Source organism: Pteronotus mesoamericanus, unplaced genomic scaffold (genome assembly GCF_021234165.1).
Source record: "Pteronotus mesoamericanus isolate MK-2021 breed Mesoamerican mustached bat unplaced genomic scaffold, CSHL_Meso_final contig_50, whole genome shotgun sequence".
NCBI lineage: Eukaryota > Metazoa > Chordata > Mammalia > Chiroptera > Mormoopidae > Pteronotus > Pteronotus mesoamericanus.
Window position 1 is genome coordinate 44,055,438 of NW_026555186.1, and position 18,414 is coordinate 44,073,851.

Below are 18,414 nucleotides of genomic sequence, written 5' to 3' on the forward strand. Positions count from 1 at the left end.
AGTGTGACATACCTAAAAACCAGCTCCCCAGGGAGTGGAAACTGCTCTCTTTTATTTTTAGTAGGAGGCTGTATTGGTTCATATAGCTGGTTTCCCAGCTGAAATAACATAACAGATTGGTGCTGTTTGAACACTGTTAATTGCTGAAAGTTTTTAAACTAGTAAATAGGTCTGATTAGCTGGAATCCAAACAGTAACCCAAAGAGACCAAACCACTTTTGATAAGATAAACACTCTACTAAACTTAAATATTCTCTTTGGATTATTTTCCAGTGGTATGAAATGTGAAACTAAAAGAAAAAAATAATTCTATTTAGAAAGACTTCAGAAAAAGTTGTTGGGATATTTGAAACCAAGTTAAAGGTCATTATGTCCAATGTATGATTTAGTAGTTAATTATCAGTAATGCTGGTACTATATCATTAGCTCATGAGAGCTGAACAGTAAAGTTCATAACAGAAAGTCTTTTTAAAAAAGTTTTATTTATTGGGGTAGAAAGTCTTGATTTATAAGATCACTTTGTACACTGTCATTTCTGTGTGGGCAACTTTAAACAAACTAGTAATTAACAAGTGGACAATGAGCTTTTAATAAATAAAATATACTATAGATTTCTTATTAAACATCTCAAATCTCAAAACTAGAACACTTTCTAGAATAAAACTCCACTATTACTCAGCATTTAAAATATTCATCGGAAACATAACTAAAATTTTTTCCATAGTTCAGATTCTAGAGCATTTATATTTATATTGTTTGTTTGAGGTATATTATTTAATGAATTTTAAATTGTTTTAATTAAATATTGCTTATGTGAACCATGCCCATTCCATTAACCCTAGAAATAGAGGCTGGAACACAGCAAAAATAACCAAGATGTGATATTTTGTCCAAAGATAGCAGTTTTAGAGTATTACCATCTCACTTTGTGGACTTACACAAATATTTTAAGCTCTCTGTGCCTCCTATTGATAAGGAGATTTTCTTATCAATAAAGTACAGGGGGTAAACTAGCTTTCTAAAGTTTTTCCTGCTCAGAAATTCAATGATAAGGTACAATTTTATAAGATTTAAAAAAACTTACTATTTTTTTGGCTCATTATTGAAAAATAGAAAGTAGGAAGAAGAAAAACAATCTACAGTCCCACTCGCTACCAGTAAGATTTTAGTATATCAACTTCTAGTTTTTTCTTCTACATTAAAAAAAAATAGAGCGGAGCTTATAGAACATATACATATGCTTAATATTGTGACATTAAAAGCTTTGCATAAACAGCATTTTTAAATGGCTGTGTGAATATAAACATTTCTTTTTCTATTAAATTTTAAGTAGCATCAATTTTTTATATTATAAATAATGCTTTAGTGAAAATATTTGTGCATGAGGGTCACTTTTCTCTCTGACTCTATTTAGCGTTATTTTCAATGGGCAGAGTCTCAGAAATGGAATTACAAGGTCAAAGATAAGAATGATTCTAAGGCTCTTGTGGATTTGCTTTCCAAAAGAGTTAGCCAAACTGCATTACCATTAAACATACATCACTTTGTAGAATTATGCCGATTTTACCACAACGTGGTCAGCATTGAATAATTTGCCAAGATTTTAATATCATTCTTCCATGTTTGACCTTTCAGAGTTTTAAAATTTAACCAAGTATGATGCTATCAATTCCATATAGTCAAATTCATTTGACATAAAGAACAGCTCTGTTTCCTGATCACCAACTGTATGTCTGTTAATTGTTGATGAACTTTAAGACTGCAGGTTGCCTTAGCATAGATTGTGATTTTGACTCTAAGGATATTTTGAGGATAATAATATGAAATTGTCTATTTTTCCCTGTCCACTTTTTTTTTTTTAAAGATTTTGTTCACTTATTGTTAGAGAAAGGGAAGGAGAAAGAGAGGGAGAGAAACATCAGTGTGTGGTTGCCTCTCACATGCCCCCAACTGGGGACCCGGACTGCAACCCAGGCATGTGCCCTGACTGGGAATCCAATCAGTGACCCTTTGGTTCGCAGGCCAGCACTCAGTCCACTGAGCAACACCAGCCAGGGCTTCTGTCCACCTTTAGAAAGTATTTGACACAATGTCGGGTTCTTCTTACAGTAGTTGCTGAGTTAGATCTTACTGAACTTTGCCTTCTTTAAATAACAATTATAGACTCTGGGACTTGTGAATAGTAATAATTAATTAATTAACAATAAAATAATATCAGCTACTTGAAGGTACAGAGGAGTGAATAGAAACAAACAGATCCTGGTGAGAAATCCATGTTTAGAGGAGGTTAGGGAAATTAAAGAAGACCTAAATAAGTAGAGAGATACGCCATGTTTATGGGTTGGAAAACTCCATGTTGTTAAGATGGCAATTCTCCCTAAATTGATATATAGAGTCATTGCAATCTCAGTCAAAATGCTATCAGGCTTTTATAGCTTTTATACCAGGAAATTGGCTTCAAGGTTAACATCATTAGGGATGTGTGTGGATAGCAGGTGTCCCTGATATGATGTGATGAGGACACTTAACCTTGGTGTTATTCTTTCTGAAAACCCATGACCCCAGCCTAATCATGAGAAAAACAGCACATAAAAGAAATTAGGGTACATTTTACAAAATACCTGACCAGTATTCCTCAAGAACATTAAGGTCATGCATGAGAAACAGGGAAAGCCTGAGAACTGTCACAGACCAGACGAGAGGAATAAACATAATGACTAAATACAATGTAGTATTCTAGATTAGATCCTGGAACATAAAGAGGGCATTCATGGAAAAACTGGTGAAATCCAAATAAATTCTTAAGTTTAGTTAATAGCAATGTACCAATGTTGGTCTCCTCGTTTTGACTGATGTATCACAGTAATATATTAGGAGGAACAGAAACTGTGTGAGAAGTATATGGGAGCTCTCCATACTATCTTTGCTACTTTTCTGCAAATCTAAAATTATTCCAAAGTAAAATGTTTATTAATGAAAAAAAGAAAAGATAATCTTTACAACAAATGGTCCTACAATAATTGGATATCTGTATGGAAAAAAATGAATCTTCATCCTTGCCTCAAACTTACGCAGAAATTAGCTTGACATGAATTACAGACCTAAATGTAAGAACTAAATCTATAAAACTTCTAAAAAATTAGGAAGAAGTCCTTGTGGCATTGGAGAAGACCAGTGGTTCTCACCAGGGGCAATTTTGTCCTTCGAGAGACAGTTGGCAATGTCTGGAGACATTTTTGATTGTGGTAACTGGGGTGGGGAGTATGCTCTTTGTATCTAATGAGCAGAGGCCGAATATGCTGATAAACATCCTACAATGCACAGGGCAGCTTCCTATAACAAAGAATTTTCCTATCTAAAACCTCAGTAATACAGAGGTTGATAAAAGCCTGGGGTATCCAGGATTTCTTAAATAGATTACAAAAATCATGAATCATAAAAGCAATTGGCATAATAAATTTCATAAAAACTTAAAACATTTTTTCTGTGAAAGATACAATTAAAATGAAAAGGAATAAGAGACTGGGAGGAAGTATTTGTGAAACATATATCTGTCAAGAGGATTGGATTCAGAATGTAAGAAGAACTCTTTTTTTTTTTTTTGTAACCAAAACTTTAATCCCAAGGATTCTCACAAAACATATAACAAATGACAGCATGAAAAAAAAAAAACTTTTGCACAGTAACTCAAAGTTCAGCTCTACAATGTACCCTTAAACTGGTAGGACACTTGTATCTTGAAGTCTCAAATTTCCAAATGAATGATGTTACAAAGAACTATGTATTCATATACAGCAATCACGTAAGAAACTTATGACCTAAAGCAAAGAAAGGTAAACTAACTTTCTGGAAACTTCTTAGATTCTACACTAACTGGACAACTTCTGCCTGGTGTAAAGACCAGTTGGATTTTTAAAAAAATCTCTAATCTAGTTTAAGGGTGCAGCTTTAATTTTTACCTGCAGGTTTGAGTTCACAGCAGCTTTCGAAGGCTGCTTGTTCAACTACAGCTGCATGTTATATCCCAGCTATGGAAGGTCTTAAGTTCAATTTTTGTCAGTTTAGTTTCCATAATACTAAATATCACACTTTAGCTGGGAGAAGTTAAGAGATTTATTATCAGTCTATGCAAGACTCAAGTTCAAAGCAAAACCAATTTTGCTTAAGGGAACATTGTAAAGTAACAATTATTGGTATTACATGCCTCATATGATCCATTTCAAACCATAGAGAATTGCATCTTCATGTCACTGTTCCAAGACAAAGGTGAACAGCTAAAACATCTTAAAAACGCACCAAGCTTATGAAGTCTCAAAAAAAACTTGAATTTTCTGTACATACTCCTGTAAAATGAAGTTATTTCCTGTACACCACTCCTCTTGAAAACTGGTCTATTTCCTTTCTGGTCTAGATCGGCCGCAAGACCTAGAGAAAGATCTGAACGGCTTGTGATTTCTTTCCCGAGAGAGTGATCTCTCTCTTCTCCTATCCCTAGAAAGGGACTGTGGGAGAAGCTTCCCTGTCTTGGAGATCTGCGACGAGGTGGAGGACTCCTCCGATAATCATCTCTAGGGCGGCGACCCCAAGTGGGAGGTGGGCCACGATTTCAACTTCTCTTTTCACTGTTCGACAGTTCCGCTCTTACTTGGAAGCCACACAGTGTTCTCCCATCTAGCTCTCAAACAGCATTGGCTGCATCTCGGGGCTCTTCAAATTCAACAAAAGCAAAGCCGGTAGGGTTTCTAGCAACCCACATACTTCGGAGTGGTCCATAATAGCCAAAAGCTCGTTCCAATTCAGTCTTGTTACCGTTGTTTCCAAGATTACCTACATAAACCTTACAATCCAATGGACAGGAATCACAATGCATTTCGAGATCTTGATTAGGGACTCGGCGGCTTAAATTCTCACACCTTCCGACTGCTCTTCCTCGCTCCTTTGCCCGGCTTCCACAGATGCTTTCCCCTACCCGGCGCCCACGAAATGGCCAGAAGAACTCTCAAAGTCAATAATAAGAAAACAAACAAACTAACTAAAAATTGGCAAAGTATTTGAACGGACACCTTAAAAAAAAACACCCATATAAATATGGACAATAAGAACATGAAGAAATGCTCAATATCATCAGGGAAATGCAAATTAAAGTCATAATGAGATACCACTACACACTTAGTAGAATGGCTAAATTAAAAAGCCTGACAACATCAGATATAGACATGGATGTGGAGCAACTAGAACTCTCATGCATTGCTGGTGGGATTGCAAAATATTTCAGCTACTTTGGAATATAACTTTATACTGCCTTATATAGTAGGCATACTCTTACCACAGAAACCAGCATTTCTACTCCTTAAGTATTAACCCAAGAGAAATGGAAACATATGTTTATAACAAAAATGTGTATGTGAATGTTTATAGCCACATTTTTCATAATAGCCTCAATCCAATTACCCATCAACCAGTTAATGAATAAACAAGTTGTGGTATAACCATACTATGGAATTCTATTTAGTAATAAAAATGGAATGAAATATTGATACATAGTATGGATGAATTTCAAAACATTATATGAAGTGAAAGTCATAAAATTATATTCTGTATGATTCCATTCATATTAAATTCTAGAAAGGTAAAACTATAGTGTCAGAAAGTAGATCAGTGGTTGCTTGAAGGAGGGTGTCCAGGGAGGGGATCAAGGGCATAAAGGGAAATATTTATAACTTGACTGTGGTGATGACCCACAATTGATTACATATAATTGTAAAAACTCATCAAACTGTACATTTAAACCAAGTAAATTTTATGTTAAATTTAACCAATTGAAATATAAGTTGAAAAACAAATTTGAAACTTTGAAATTGATAGCACATTATCAAAACACAATGAATCAAATAATAAAGGGGAAAAAAGTGAATTATACCTAAAAATAGCTAAAGGTAATTATTGTAATTGAGCACTAAGTTTAACTTTATGGTTCCTGGTAGATAATACAAAAACTGTATGTGCTATGTACTTTCCAGTATGTCATAAATGGAAAAGTATTTGCCTGACAGAAGGCTACACATTTTTGCAACAGGAAAGAATACTTTTCTATAAGCATCTTTATAAAAGAACATTAAATACCAAAATGGGCAATATTTTCTAAAGGACTTTAAAAAATTGAGAATACTTTTTCATATGGTTGACTCTTAATGCTGACCATGAACAAACCATTTGTTTTTTTCTAGGGGTGGAAAGTAGTTTCCTATTGTTCTACCCTTGGAAAAGCTTCTTAGATATCAGTTACCTGATCAAGAAAATTGATGTGAGCTCAAGAACAAAGAAGGTGTAGCTGAAGTCCATGGAGAAGTACTAAAATATGACCTAAAAATGAAGTTTGTAGATGTTGATATACTTATAAGAATCAAATACCCTGATGCCAATAGAACTCATCTCACCTTGTGTGGGGTTTTATTTGCTTAAATGTCCAGGTAGCCATTCTGTTGAATTCCTAAAGTTTATGTCACACAAAGAGAAGACAAATTCCATTGATAAGAATCAAGAGGTATCTGCTTCTTCTATAGAACTTTAATATAGATCATGTAAAATATTTTGATTTGAGTTGGTTTGCAGTCTGATAAATCTGCCAAGTTATCTTCAATATATAACTGAGGCTTCCCATGAAGATGGAGGCATAGGTAAATGTGGTACTTGCATCCTCCCACAACCACATGAAAATTTCAACTAAGCTACAAATTAAGAATGGCCTGAAATTTAGCTGAATGAAAATCTTACAACTAGAGAATTAAGAAACCATACCAGAGACTGGTAGGAGAGGTGGAGATGCAGAATGGGCTGGTCCCTTACCCACGTGTGGCAGACAAAAATTGGGAGGGGCCCTGACTGGGTATGTCAGTTGATGAAAACATCATCCCCGTACACCAAGGTTTGATCTTCAGTCAGGGCCCATACAAGAATCAACCAATGGAATGCATAAATAAGCGGAACAACAAATAAATGTTTCTCTCTCTCCCTCCCTCCATCTCTCTAAAACCAATAAATAAAATATTAAAAAATTAGGAGGACTATCTCGGCTGCAAAGTTCCCCGCTGAGGAGTGAGGGAGTCACAGCTCCACACCGGGGCCCCCAGCCCAGGGTTCCAGTGCCAGGAAGAGAAGTCCCCATAACTTCTGTCTGTAAAAACCAGCAGAGATTGAGGCCGAAGGAAATGGAGGACTCCTGGAGTCCCAGGTAGTTTCTCTTAAGGGGCCCAGGCACCAACTTACATAGGCTCACTGGCTTTGAGATCCAGTGCTGGGGCAGTAGCTAGGAGGACACTAGGGACATGCGGGGGAAGAACTGAACTCATCGGCATCAGGGAGAGAGCTGGAGGGGCAGCTTTCTGCCAGACTAAAATTCTGGCACAAGTCATTGTTCCTTTTCTGAGAACACCCTCACAGAGCCAGCTGGTTGACACCATATCTAAGTTTCCATCAACCTGGCATACACTGTTTGTCCCACTCTAGTGATTCTCTGAAACCTCATCCCACCCAACTTGCAGGCCCACCTCAGCTGTTTCTAGTGGCTTTTTCATGTAAATGGCCTGTCCTGGCTTATGCTTCAGACTTTCCTAAAGTCTCTCAAACAGTAACTGGCCTCAGCATGTCCGTACCTGTCTCTAAGTGGCTCCAGGCCTGACACTAGCAGCAGCCAGTCTAGGATCATAGCTTGGCCTCCAAGGACAGCCAAAGTAGCAGCCATTTGCAAATTGCTTTATTGCTTATGCATGATGGCCCCAGGAAGAACACAGACAGCAGCTGGCCTTGGCCTGTATCTTCCTAAAGGCCCCAGAGCCAGCATATCCAGTGGACAGCTTCAGATCACATCAAAGCAGCACTACGCAATCATCTCCACAAGTGAAACACTCAAAGGCTGGACTCAGTGGACACCAGAGCCCCTGCTCCGTGGGGTGGGCTCCTGCACAGCCTGTGGGCTCTTCCACAGTGAGACTGGTGATCAGTGGTCGCAGCCATTTCTTGCAGCTGATGAGGCTGAGGGTAAATACCTTCCATTGACATGTCAAGGGCAATCAAGACTCAGCCACAAGAGAAGGGTGTACACAGCCAATACAGGGTGGGGGTGTACACCTTGAGTGCTCAGCGTGGGTGATCAGGAAGGCTGTGCCACTGGACCCTACAGAGAACCTACTACATAAGGCTACTCTGCCAAGTCTGTGAGATGTAGCAGGTCTACCTAATACATAGAAACAAACACAGGGAGGCTGTCAAAATGAAGAGACAAAGAATCATGTCCCAAATGAAAGAACAAAACAAAATGCAAAAAAACCCTCCAAACTAAACTAAACAAGATGGAGACGAGCAATCCACTAGATGCAGAATTTAAAACAATGATTATTAGGATGCTCAGTGAACTTAAGGGTAGGTGGCTTAATGAGGACTTCAACAAAGAGATAGGAAACATAAAAGCAGAACTAGAAAACATAGAAAGGAATCAGCCAGTAATGAAGAGTACATTAACTGAAAAGAAGAATACATTACAGGGACTCAACAGTGGAGTAGATAAAGCAGAGGATCAAATCATAGATTGGGAAGATAAGGAAGCAAAAAACACCCACTCAGAAAAACCAAAAGAAAAAAGAATATTAAAAAATCAGGATGGGATAAGGAGTCTCTGAGACAACTTCAAGTGTACCAACATTCGCATCATGGGGGTGCCAGGAGGAGAAGAGAGAAAGTAAGAAATTGAAAACCTATTTGAAAAAAATGATGACAGAAAACTTCTGTAACCTGATGAAGAAAATAGACATACAAGTCCAGGAAGTGCAAAGAGCCCTAAAAATATGAACCCAAAGAGGCCCATACCAAGACACATCATAATTAAAATGGCAAAGATTAAAGACAAAGAGAGAATGTTAAAAGCAGCAAAAGAAAAGCAGTTAATTACCTATAAGGGAGTTTCCATTTGAGGTGATTTCTCAACAGGAACTTTGCAGGCCAGAAAGGATTGGCAAAAAATATTCAAAGTGATGAAAAAGTAGGTACCAATGGCCAAGAGTGCTCTACCAGCAAAGCTATCATTTAGAATTGAAGGAGAAAGAAAGAAAGAGCTCTCAGACAAGAAAAAGCTAAAGGAGTTCATCATCATCAAAGCAGTATTACACGAAATGTTATAAGATCTTTAGGAAGAACAAAAGAGATAAAAAATATGAACAATAAAATGACAGTAAATACCTATCAACAGTTGAACTAAATAACAAAATAAACAAGCAGAACAGAAACTGACTCAGATACAGAGGGTGTTTTGACAGTTGCCAGAAGGGAGAGGGATAGGGTGATGAATGAAAAAGGTGAAGTAGTACATATTGATTCTTACAGAACAGCCATGGAGATATGAAGTATAGCATAGGGGATATGGTCAATATTTTCTAATAACTATGTATGGTGTCAGAAGGGTATGAAGTTTGTTGGGATGATCACTTAGTAAGTTACAACATTGGGGGCTGTACACCTGCAACTAATATAATATTGTATGTCAATTGTAATTGAAAAATTAAAACAATTTAAATAAAAAGAAACAGAAAGGAAGAAGCTAGCCAAAATGACACATATTATATGATTTCATTTATTTGAAGTGTCTAGAACAGGCAAATTTATAGAAACAGAAAATAAATTAGTGGTTACCAAGGGCTGTTGATTTGGGGCAAAGTAGAGAGTGAGTACTAATGGGTATGGGCTTTCTTTGAGGGCTGATGAAAATGTTCTAAAATTAATTGTGATGGTTGCAATTCTCTAAATACACTAAAAACATTGAATGTACACCTTATATGGGTGAATTGTATAGTATGTGAATTTTATCTCAGTAAAGCTATTATAATAAAATTTTAAATGGTACAAATAAAAAACTGGAGGAAAAAATTAATGTAGTGTATTTGAAGTGGTAGGATTATGGGTGATTAAAGTAAATCTACTTTCCTGTATTTTCCAATTGTTATGTACTACTTGTATTTTCCAATTGTTATGTACTACTTTTATAAGGAGCAAAAAAAAAAAAAAAAGATGTAACTTCAGATAATTACATTAGTTGACCTATTGAATTATTTAGTATTTTCTAAGTGCTACTGAAATTCTATATGGAAAATGAAGATTTAGGTCTTGACATACTCGATATTGTATTCTTAATTTCTGAAGCAATTGATCGACACATTCAATTTCTTCCAGTGGTCTCGGGTCGTTAATGGAGGGAAAGATTTTTGCATTCTCATCTATTGTGCCAGGATCTAGTTCAGACTGCTAAGGTATGATTAAAGGTGAGGGAGCTTTGGAAACAGTTGTATTAAATCCATTTGGGGGTTATAATATGTTCTGTGAAGCATTCATCTCTTCCTACTCCAAACACCCCTAAAATGGACTGAATGTTTATGTCTCACCCAAATTCCTATATTGAATTACCCCAAGGTAATAGTGTGAGGAATTGGTGCATTTAGGGTGATTGAGTCATGAGGGAAGAGTCCTCATAAATGGAAGTAGTGCTCTTATAAAAGAGACCACAGAGAGATCCCTTCGTCATGTGAAGACACAGTGAAAAGACAGTCTATGGACCAGGTTCTTACTAGACACTGAAACTGCTGGTGCCTTGATCTTGAAATTCTCAGCTTCTATGAGAAATAAAACTTTTGTTCTTATATAAGCCACACGATTTGTGGTGTTTTTGTCATAGCAGCCCAGACTAAGAGAACCTCCTATACACTCTATGTATGACTCAGATCTGGGCAATGAGAGCACTATTTATCCCTGGCCACAATAAGAATCAATATAAGCAGAGTGGTTAAAAACTCAGATTCTGGACATAAAACATCATAGCAGCTGAAAAGCTCTTGATCATACACTCCATATTTTGATATAATAATTGCTTGCATCAATAATTGAATTTCACCTTTCCATGGTAGCATAAAAACAAAATCTACATTTCCTAGTCTTGCCTATTGCTATTTCCAGGTATGTTACCTAAGGGATACCTCTTTGATGCACCAAGAAAATCTACACTCAGGAGTGAGGTATGGGAGGAAATGGGCTGGTCACAACGCATTATTCTACTTTCTCCAGAGTGCATGGCAGACACCAATGTGTTTTTAGGAACAGAAGTGGCAACAACTTGATTTGTCCAGTTCTTGAGTGTGATACTAAGAGAATCCTAAGACAAAGTTTCAAAACTGGCTGACCCATCTTAAAGGTCTAGACATAAGAACCAATTCAAATATTTCTTCTATGGTCATTTTCCTGACACAGATGAGTCAATCTCATCCTCCTTTGTGCCCTTATTTAATAATCATTATTCTCATGACATTGATAATTTTACAGTAGTTTCTTTGGAGATTCTTTATTCTAGAAGCTTATAAGTAAAAATTATAAGCACTGAGAATATTGTACAAAAAAACTCTGGCACATAATCACTACTGAACTTAATGGAGATGTCCATTATTCTACTGGGTTATACTTGTTTGCGATGTGAGTCTCCCTCAAATACCAATCAATAATTCTCAAATTTCAGTTGTAGAGCTTGTTATTATGTATACCTTGGCTCTACCCACAGAGATTTAGATTCCATTGGGCTGAGGGTGGACCGAGGAATTTGTATTTTAGTAACTCTTCAGGTGATTCAGGTGCAGATAGTCCATTGACCATATGTTTATAAACATCGCACTATACTTGACTTCTTTACAGATCTTTTATCCTTATTAATTCTCATTCATCAATGTCACCCCAGTGCCTGGCACATGGTAGGTACTCTGTAAGTATTTGCTTAGTGGCTGAATTTGTTCATTGAATGGTAAGTAATAAAGAACTGAAACATTGACAATGGGGATACTTTATATATACATGTTCCCCAAAATCTAAAATGCTCTGAAACCAAAGAAGCAAATTGAGTAATATTTTTCATACAGTGATTTAACAGATTCTGTAAGGGTCAAACTTTGGTTCAGTGGGTTTCCCACTAAAGCTAAGATTCATTTTCCGTTCATGGTTGAACATAAGATACAATATAGTAACTTTTTTTTTCCTCATTAAACTTTGTTTTAATGGGTCTCAAAATTCTGTGACAGATTTTGGTCAAGTTGTTTCCATTAAAAAGTACTGATTTTAAAAACTAATAACTTAAAAACTGCCACACACAAAAAAACCAAATGGTCCACAAAACATTCTCCTTTCCTTTTGAAGGTTTTGTGATGCATTGTAATCATTAACCAGTCCTTTACTATTAAACTTAAGTGGCCAATTGAGACAAACAGTTCTGGGACCGCTCTTCCACCACCGATTCAGACTGGGGTGGGAGGTGTTGGGGATAATACTCATTTAGCCTTCTGAGCTTTCTGGGCAGACTTGGTGACTTTGCCAGCTCTAGCTGCCTTCTTGTCCACTGCTTTGATGACACCAACAGCAACTGTCTGTCTCATGTCACGAACGGCAAAGCGGCCCAGAGGGGGATAGTCAGAGAAGCTTTCAACACACATGGGCTTGCCAGGAACCATATCAACAATGGCAGCATCACCAGATTTCAAAAACTTCGGGCCATCTTCCAGCTTTTCCCCAGAACGACGATCAATCTTCTCCTTCAGTGCAGCAAGTTTGCAAGCAATATGAGCTGTGTGACAATCCAGAACAGGTGCATAACCAGCACTGATTTGGCCAGGATGGTTGAGGAGAATCACCTGAGCTGTGAAGCCAGCTGCTTCCATTGGTGGGTCATTTTTGCTGTCACCAGCCACATTGCCGCAATGAACATCTTTGACAGACACATTCTTGACATTGAAGCCCACATTGTCCCCGGGAAGAGCTTCACTCAAAGCTTCATGGTGCATTTCAACAGACTTGACTTCAGTTGTAACATTGACTGGAGCAAAGGTGACCACAATGCCAGGTTTGAGAACACCAGTCTCCACTCGGCCCACAGGGACAGTACCAGTACCACCAATTTTGTAGACGTCCTGGAGGGCCAGATGCAAGAGCTTGTCAATTGGACTAGTTGGTGGCAGGATGCAATCCAGAGCTTCAAGCAGCATGGTTCCACTGGCACTGCCATCTTTGCGGGTGGCTTTCCATCCTTTGAACCAAGGCATGTTAGCACTTGGCTCCAGCATGTTGTCGCCATTCCAACCAGAAATTGGCACAAATGCTACTGTGTCAGGGTTGTAGCCAATTTTCTTAATGCAGGTGCTGATTTCTTTATAATTCCCTCATATCTCTTCTCGCTGTAAGGAGGCTCAGTGGGATCCATTTTGTTAACACCAACAATCAGCTGTTTCACACCCAGTGTGTAAGCCAGAAGGCAATGCTCACGGGTCTCCCCATTCCTGGAGATCCCTGCTTCAAACTCACCAAGGCTAGCAGCAACAATCCGGACAGCACAATCAGCCTCAGATGTGCCTGTAATCATGTTTTGATAAAGTCTCTGTGTCCTGGGGCATCAATGATGGTCACGTAATACTTGCTGGTTTTGAATTTCCATAGGGAGCTGTCAATGGTGATACCACGCTCACGTTCAGCTTTCAGTTTATCCAAGACCCAGGCATACTTGAAGAGCCTTTCCCCATCTCAGCAGCTTCCTTCTCAAATTTTTCGATGGTTCTCTTGTCGATCCCACCACATTTGTAGATCAGATGGCCAGTAGTGGTAGACTTGCCGGAATCTACGTGTCCAATGACGACAATGTTGATGTGAGTCTTTTCCTTTCCCATTTTGGCTTTGATTTAGTGGTGGTTTATCGCTATGTAAGGTGCCTTTTTCCAGAACTTTAGTACTTGTATTCTGGCAGGACTTCCCCTCCTACTGCTTTTCTAGCCCTCCCTCTGTGACACTAACTCTGGGTGTAAGGAGCTAAAATTTGAAATGGTACCTTTTAAGATGCAAGTATGTATTAATGACACAAAGATAACTTAATCATAGGGTTCATATGAAAGCCCAATTATGTCTCCAACTTCTACTCTTTTAATCTGCCATAGGTTGAGCAGTTAGGTGTGATATCAGAGTCAACAGCAGGTGAATAAGGTTTGGCAAGAAAAAGAGAAAGAACAGGAACAGGATTGTGGCTCAAAGCACTAGGAATAGATGGACTCACTCACTGGCCCTGTCAAGGACATCTTGTACAACTTATTTCCACTGGTGGGAATTCTGACTCTCATTCAATGTCCTGTTTGGATGACCCTCTTACAGAAAGACCTTCTTGTTTCTTTACCTCATCCAGTAGGATCTTGTCATCCTCAGAACCTCTATTTCATAGTTATTTATTTGAAGCCTCTATCTTTTTTTGTCAAACTGCTAGCATTCTGAGGGCAAGGTACCTGGATGGGGTAATGATTCCATAAAATGTGAATGAGCCACAGTCCAAGTTTCCTTTTTGTGAATGAAAGGACTGAGACAAATATGCTAAAATGAACTTAAGGGCTTTTGACAGACTTTTTGTGTAAGGTAGGGAAAAGGATAAGAATCCTATTATTATTATTATTTATTAATTCTCACCTGAGGATGTTTACTGATTTCAGAGAGGGAGAAAAAGAGACAGAGAGAGGGAAAGAAATATCAACGTTTGGAGAAACATCTATTGTTTGCCTCCTGTACATGCCCCAACCAAGTATAAAACCTACCACCTAGGTATGTGTCCTAACTGGGAATTGGTGTACCTTTTTGTGTATGGGATGACACTCCAAGCACCTGAGCCACCCAGACAGGGGAAGGTAATAATCTTAAAGAAACAGACAGTAGAGAGCTTCTAGAAATTGGCAATATATCCATATAATGGAACACTAAAGAAAATGAAGAGAAAGATCTTTTTAATGTGTATAAGTGGGTCAATGATTCATTCAGTTGTCTTTTTAAAAAACAACTTAGCCCTGGATGGGTATCTCAGTGGTTAGAGCACCATCCCAATACATCCATGTTGCAGATTCAACCTCTGGTCAGGAGCCATAAAAGGATCAACCAATGAATGCATAAATAAGTGGAACAACAAATTGTCCCTCTCTCTCTCTCTCTCTCAAATTAATAAGTAAAAAAGAAAATTAAAAAACAACTTCGTAAGGTATATTTTATGTATTAGAAAATTCATTCATTTCGTGTGTACAATTCAATGATTATTAGTAACTTTACTGAATGGTGCAACCATCATTATAAATACATTTTAGAACATTTTCATCCTCCCGACAAGATCACTGTGCCCATTTACAGTTATCCCCATTCCCACTCCCAGGCCCGGGCCACTAGAACTCTACTTTCTGCCTACAAATTTGCCTTTTCTGGACATATTATATGAATGGAATCCTACAATATGTTGTCTTTTATGTCTGTCTTCTTTCTCTTTGCATAATGTTTTTGGGATTCATCTGTGATATAGCATGTATTGGTAGTTTCTTTCTTTTTATTGCCAAATAGTATTCCATTATATGTATAAACCACATTTAGTATATTCATTCACCAGACGATTGTCATTCAGATTGTTTATAATTTGGGACTATTATGAATAGTTCTGATATGAACATTTCTATGCCAGTCTTGGTGTAGACACGTGTTTTTATAAGTTTTCTTGTGTAGATCTCTACAAATGGAATTGCTCCATCATTTGGTAGTTATATGTTTAGCTTTTTGACACACTGCCAAACTGTTTTTCAAAGTGGTCATACCATTTTATATTTCTACTAGCAACATATAAGGGGGTCCCATTTCTCCACATCCTCACCAATATTTGTTATTATCTGCCTTACTTATTATAATTATTCTAGTGGATGCAAGATAGTATCTCATTGTTTTAATTTGCATCTTTTCATGTCCTTATTAGCCATTAGCTATTTGCATATCTTCTTTAATGAAATATTAGGTCATATATTTTGCCCATTCTTTTATTGGATCATTTGCTTTTTTTTTACTGAGTTGTAAGAGTTCTTTGTATACTCTAGATGTAAATCCTGCATCAGGTGTGCATTTTGTAAATATGTTCTTGCAATCTGTTGTCTCTCTTTTTATTTTCTTAGTAGTGTCTTTCATAGTAGAAGAGTTTTAAAGTTTGATAAGTCCCAATTTATCAATTTGTCTTTTATGGAATGTGCTTTTGGTATTGTATTTAAAAAAATCTTTGCCTTACTTAAGGTCTCAAAAATGTTCTACATTTTTTTCTATTTAGCTCTCTCATTTAAGCTTATGATACATTTGAATAAATTTTTATATGGTGTGAGGGAGGATCTAAGCTCATCATTCTGCGTGTGGATAGCCAGTTGTCCTCATTTGTTTTATAAACTGACATCTATTGAGTACTCAGTTTGAAGTAGGCACCGGTGTTACAGAGATGAATTATAGAATTTCCAACTTCAAGTATAGTATTGGGAGGTGTATGTTCATAACCAATGAATGTAGAACAGAGGGACTTCAAGAATGACTTTAAGATAAATTGAAGAGGATGATTTTGGTGTCCTCAGAGAAAATACCTGTGCATATAAGCCTAATGCAGTATAACGGCATAAACTTCTTTGATCTGTTAATGCTCTAGTGTGTTACCATCTGTTTTAAGATGTATCTCAAAAATGTATAATCAATGAAGAGTTCAAATAGAGATATTTGCTAATGGTACTTTTTTTTAAGGAAAAAAAACACTTGATATGCTTAGGGTAGGGGCCATAATGATAATGTAGAATTGATCATATATCAGGTTATACGCTGAAAACATGTCTCTCATGTGGGCATTGTTAAAAAAATGCTAAAAACTCCAGTTTAGTGGATGAACATTAGATTAGTAATAAAAGACTTGAGTCCTGGGACTACCACAAATGGCTTTGTGTTCTTGGAACAGCACATAACTTCTGAGACTCTCAATTTATTCCCAGTTTAAAGTCGCAGTTAATTTCCAAGGTTCATTCAGTCAACATCTGAGTACTCATTTTGTGCCAAGCAGTGTGAGGTGCTTTAAACCAAGGTAAGATAAAGATGCCAGATGATTTTATAGAGACATATGTGAAAACAAATCATCACAAGAAAATGTTGTACATTTTATGCTAGTTCTATGATTCCCTTGGTCTGGAATTACATATTTTTTCTGGCTGAGGTGTTAACTAAGAAGGACACAGGAGGAAGGAAAGTGACCCCCCAAGATTAGCTCATAGAACATGTGCTTCAGGAGGGAGTCCATATGTCAGACATGTAACAGAGGAGCTCTGGCCTCTATAGCTACAATCAACTTTTGGACAATGACGTTTCCTTACATTGTGGTAAAAAGGTATATTTATTTTCCTAAGAGAAGTAAAAGGGATACAGTTTGGACTATATAAAGAACTTAGCTCAACCCATCTGAATTTTAAAAGCATTCAGCTTATTCAGAAATTCTCCTTTTCTTAGAACTTGAACACCTTTGGTACCAGTTTTATCCTGTGGGGGTCACGGAGCATATAGACTATGACATACTTCAATAAAACACCTGAAGACAATCAAAAAAAAAAAAAAAAAGAACTTAGCAGATATTGGGTATCCAGTTCTCTTTATTATATTGAAAATTATAATAGACATTTCTTTTATTTTGGGTTTTCCCAAAGAGCAAAACTGCAGTATAAGACATTTTGTTCAGAATTATGTTTATTATATATTACAATAACATAAATCTGATATAAATCAACTTTGTGCCCCCATTCCCAAGATTTGTATTTGAGATTTGAGTCACATTCTTTCCAGTACATTTTCTGAACTTACTTTTAAACTACTTCATCTCCGACTTGAACGTAAATAACCTAATAGTCTTTCAAGTATAGACACTGAGTAACCGACTCTTGAAAGCTTTTGACACCAAGGGTGTCTGTGCTCCTTTGACTTGAGTTCCACCTCCAATTCTTCTTTGTTTATCTCTACATACATGTACATTTTCTCTTCTTCACAGTGGACAACCTAGGGCTGCTTACATGTTAGTAGTGGAACTGTTTGTAAAGTTATAGGAAATTAAGCTAACATTACATTACAGTCATATAACTTTATAATCTTTATTTGGCACTTGTACCATTTAGGAACAACCATTGTTCAAGTGTACTTAGGTATACCTTACTTCTACATTGTGCCTTGCCTTGGGCTATTAATCAGGATGCATGGTTGCCAGCAACAGAAATCTAACTTAAATTAACTCAAGCAAAAAGAAAATTTGTTGGCCCTTTTAACTAGAAAGTCCAAGTGTGGAACTGGCTTTAGCACAGCTGAATCCAAGGATTCAACTGGATTCTTGTCCCTCTCACCCTCTGCCACTCAATTCAGCATACCTGTGGGTCATGGCATCATTCTCAGGCAGATTCTATGTGCTGTGGTAGTCAAAGATGGCTATTGGTACCTCCAGACTTATCCGGTCTTTCTAAGTCAAGATCAGAGAAAAAGAGACTCTGTGGGACCCATATACTAGAT

The 18,414-nt window shown here is 37.2% G+C and overlaps 2 pseudogenes; both read right to left on the minus strand.

Annotated features, from left to right (window-relative positions):
• Positions 1-4,391: 4,391 nt before the first annotated feature.
• On the minus strand, positions 4,392-4,870 carry LOC129074481 (serine/arginine-rich splicing factor 3-like; annotated as a pseudogene).
• Positions 4,871-12,347: 7,477 nt separating this feature from the next.
• On the minus strand, positions 12,348-13,837 carry LOC129074482 (elongation factor 1-alpha 1-like; annotated as a pseudogene).
• Positions 13,838-18,414: the final 4,577 nt, after the last annotated feature.